This window comes from Lathyrus oleraceus, chromosome 5 (assembly GCF_024323335.1).
Source record: "Lathyrus oleraceus cultivar Zhongwan6 chromosome 5, CAAS_Psat_ZW6_1.0, whole genome shotgun sequence".
Classification (NCBI taxonomy): Eukaryota; Viridiplantae; Streptophyta; class Magnoliopsida; order Fabales; family Fabaceae; genus Lathyrus; species Lathyrus oleraceus.
This window is the reverse complement of record NC_066583.1, coordinates 427,852,000-427,856,460: the sequence shown is the minus strand read 5'-3', so window position 1 is coordinate 427,856,460 and position 4,461 is coordinate 427,852,000.

Sequence of the window (4,461 nt, the reverse complement as noted above, 5' to 3'; positions counted from 1 at the left end):
AATTAACACACACATTGCGCCAGCTTTGATTCCCCATTGAAAACCCTTCACTCTCATAGGATAAACCTGATAAATTCATTTGAATTTGAGCTTGAATCTCCACTATTTTGGAATTCAATTCTCCAGGAATCCATTGCTTCTAAACCTTTCCATTCCTCTCCTTCAAGCAATTAGAGTGAGTCCAAGTGCAAGCAAGCTCAAGATCCATCAAGATCAGACCTCCATTGAAGGTAATTTGCTGAAATTTTCAACTCTTCGATTCTCTCAATTTATTGCTCAATTCCATTGATTCTTTGGTTGTCTGAAGTCCTACCAATGTAGGCAAGAAGATTGAGTTGCTTTGAGGTCAAATCGAAGCAACTCAGTTCATGTACCTCATTTTTCAATTCCACATATCTCTTAATATATTTGGAATTGGAGGAATTGGAGGTCCGATTCAAGCTCAGTGTCATTTTCTCTTTAAGATCATGTCCTTGTTTCTTTTTTTGGTGATGGTTTATACTGACCATTCCGGTGAGTGCCACCGGAGAAGATGACCGGAGCTCTGGCTCCGGCGATGATCTGGACAACCTCTGAACCATATGATCCATCCTCCACGTTTTAATCTTGATCGTCCCTTGTGAATACCGTTTGTGCCACGCGGTTGACTCAGGTCTTTGTGGAACGCGCGTTTTGGATCATCAGATCTGCCACCTCAATTAATTAGGGAGATCTGATGGTCCACATATTTTTGAATTTCTGATATTTTGTTTTAATTGCATTTTCTTCAATAATTCATATTAAATTTAATATTGATCCAAAAAATATGGGACTTTCACCAAAATTTTCAAATATTTTTCTCTTTCATATTCTGAATTAAAATTATTTTTTGGATCATTATTAATATTTTTCATGGATTAATTGATTTTGCATTTGTTTTTAATTGTTTAAAAATCTTTTTAAATGTCCAAAAATTATGAAATTTTTTCCCCAAGGTCCTTTGACCTTGTTTGACCTATGATAAATATTATGGCCATTTCTTTGGTGTTTTGATGAGATTTTAGGATTTGGACAAAACATATTTGAATTAAATGCATTATTTTATTATTTTTAATTGAATAAATGCCATTTTAATTGTGTTGACCATTTGTATTGACTTGTTTGAGTTTATTGTTTGTTGTTGGGCCTTGGTCAAGGCTGATTTGACTTTGTCAAGTTAATATAATTGGATTTAGGGGATTGATGGAATGTACATTCCATCTCCCAAAATGAATGAATGATATTAATTTGGTAAAAGTCCTCCTTTGACCAATTTGTGATCTCATTCATCCCTTTCCCTCTTCATCTAATTCCCCTTCTTCACCCATTCATTTTCATTTGGCCAATGACATCTCAAAGTCCTAATGCTAGTTGATTGAAAAATTGACATGAGTATGGATGAGATTAGGCCACACCTTTTGCATATTTTTTGTGTGTGGTATGTTTCATGAGCATAGTTCATAATACTATGTCTCCAACATGCATTAACACCAAAAGTCTATTGTCCGACCTCAAATAGTTGTGACTTCTACATAAGTCCAATTACGATTGCTTAACATAACGCTAAATTTGTGACATGGAAGGCATACACATTCTAGTTAGTGAGATTGTAAGTCTCCCCTCTTCCATGGTATTGTGTGGAAATTTGGCCTTCTTTCCTTCTTTTGGAAGATGTTTTGGTTCAAGGATCCATGCTTGTGGCAAGTGGGTTAAGTGTTCTCCAAAGAATGTCTTGAAATGAAAAGCAAAACAAAACTAACCTCTAACTTACTAACTATTGACTTTTAATGTCAAGCTTTTACTTTAATGCAATTTACTTTTAGCACTTTATTTCATTTGTCATTATACATATCATTCTAATTGTTTATGTTAATGTAATTTTCACTTTGTCCATTTGGACCATATTGTGTGATATATTTTGTTTGTGTTGCTTTGTTTGTTTGTATGGTCTTTGACCATTTAATGTACATAATAAAAACAAGAACCCTAAAAAACTTTTGAGTGGACTGTTGGTTTGATCTTGAGCAAATGGACTTAGAATCTAGGAAACCTTCCTAAGCTAATGGACTTGGCCAATGCCAATTTGTGAAGAACCAAGTACCTGCAATTTGAAATTCATCTGATACATCATTCAAGATCTCTCTAGATTCATCTGCAACTTGATCATTGTGAAGCTGTTATTTTGAACCTGTGACTTGTGGAAGTCATCTGTTGCATGGGCTATTTTGAAGAAGATCATGAAGTGGATAAGCTTGGATGTGACCATCTTTATTTGATGCCTTTGCTCTTTAAGATTGATATAATTATGCATTTGCATGTTGTTTGATTCTAAAGATCCAAGGGAATTCTGGGTTTCTATTGACATGCTTGTCTATTGGATTGCTACCCTTTTGGTCAGATCTTTTCAACTCTAAACTTTTAATTTTTATGCATAGGATAGTCTCTTCATCTTCTCCCCATTTCTTTAATTTCAAAATCTCTCCCTCCATTTTTAAAACCTTCTTTGTGTGAACTACTCTTGTTCTAAACTTTGACCACTTTTAAAAAGATAGAAACTTTGGCCTTATGCCATTGCGCTTTCAAACTTATTTTCTTGAATCAAATTTGTAAATAAACTTAACTATATTTGACTTAAACTTTCAAAAAGCCAAAAAGAACTAACTCATTCAAATCATTTTCAGGCCTTTGTGCCTTTCAAACTTAAATTTTGTTAAAACTAACACACTCATTTTGAAATTTATAGCACGAACTACGAGGTTTTGATCCCTCATTTTTATGTTGGTACGTAGGCACAAGATCGAAGGTCTTGTCAAACACAAAAAATATAATTAATGAATTATTTTCTCATCCCCCCATTCTATTTGTTTGTAAACATCACTTTGTACAAAATACATATGCACACAAAAAGAGCTCCCTAGGACACTTTGGGTGCTAACACCTTCCCTCTGTGTAACCAACCCCCTTACCTGTGATCTCTGACTTTTATTAGTTTTTATTTGAAAACTTCTTACTATTTGGGTTTTGTTCGTACTTTTTCCCTTTTCCCTTGGAAACAATAAAAGTGTGGTGGTGACTCTTGTTAATTGGTCTCTAGCTTGTCACTAGCTTGATGATAATGAATTTCCCGCTACAAAAGTCCAAAGGAAAATGGTTTTCTATATGACATTCTTGTCTGTTGGATTGCATCTCATTTGTCAGATCTTTTCAACTCTTAACTTTTAAGTTTGTACTTACGATAACCTCTTCATCTCCTGCCACTTCTTAAATTTCAAAATCTCTCTCTCTTTTCAAAAAAAATCTTTGATTGTGATTTCAAACTTAGACATGTTTTAATGATTAGAAACTTTAGCCTTATGCCAAAGAATTTTAAAGCTTTTTCTAAAATTAAACTTGTAAATAAACTTAACCATATTTACTTAAATTTCAAAATACAAAAAGAACTAACAACTTCACTCAAATTTTTGGCCTTTTGAGCCCATTTCTTATTAAAATTTTGTTAAAAGCAATTCACCAATTTCTTTGAAGTTTTTACCACGAACTACGACGTTTTGATCCCTCATTTTTATGTTGCTACGTAGGCACAAGACCGAAGGTCCTGTCAAACACAAAAATATAATCAATGAATTCTTTTCTCATCCCCATACTCTGTATTTTATCAAACATCATTTATACCAAAAACACATGCACACATAAAAAAAGGGCTCCCTAGGAGTACCTAAGACACTTTGGGTGCTAACACATTTCCTCTGTGTAATCAACCCCCTTACCTGTAACCTCTGGCATTTTATTAGTTTTTATTTGAAAACTTCTTATCTTTGGGTTTTGTTTGTACTTTTCCCTTTTCCTTTGGAAACAATAAAAGCGCGGTGGCGACTCTGGTTTTATTGACGTCAAGTTTATACATAGCTTGATGGTCATGAATTTACCGTTACAAGAGGCACACAAATAAAATTCGATAGTGACTCTCATATTTTCTCTTTGAAACAAGACGGCGGTCCCAGTTCCTTGTCATTCCGCGATTGCAAAATCCCGGTGGCGAAAAGTGTATGTACACTAACCCCCTGGTTTTGAAAATCCAAAAAACCCAGATTTCGTTTTCAAACGGAATAAATTATTGTACGGTCTGAAAAAAGCTCTTAGAGCATGGTATGAAAGACTGAGCAATTTTCTGTTAAAAAATGATTTCATTATAGGGAAAATTGATACAACATTATTCTATAAGTCATTCAAAAATGACATTCTTGTTGTTCAAATTTACGTTGATGATATCATATTTGGTTATGCTAATACTATTTTGTGCATGGAATTTTCTAAGTCTATGCAGGTAGAATTTGAAATGAGGCTGATGGGAGAACTCAAGTTCTTTATGGGGATTCAGATCAATCAAAGTCCATAAGAAATGTACATCCATCAGAGAAAGCACACCAAAGAAATTATGAAGAA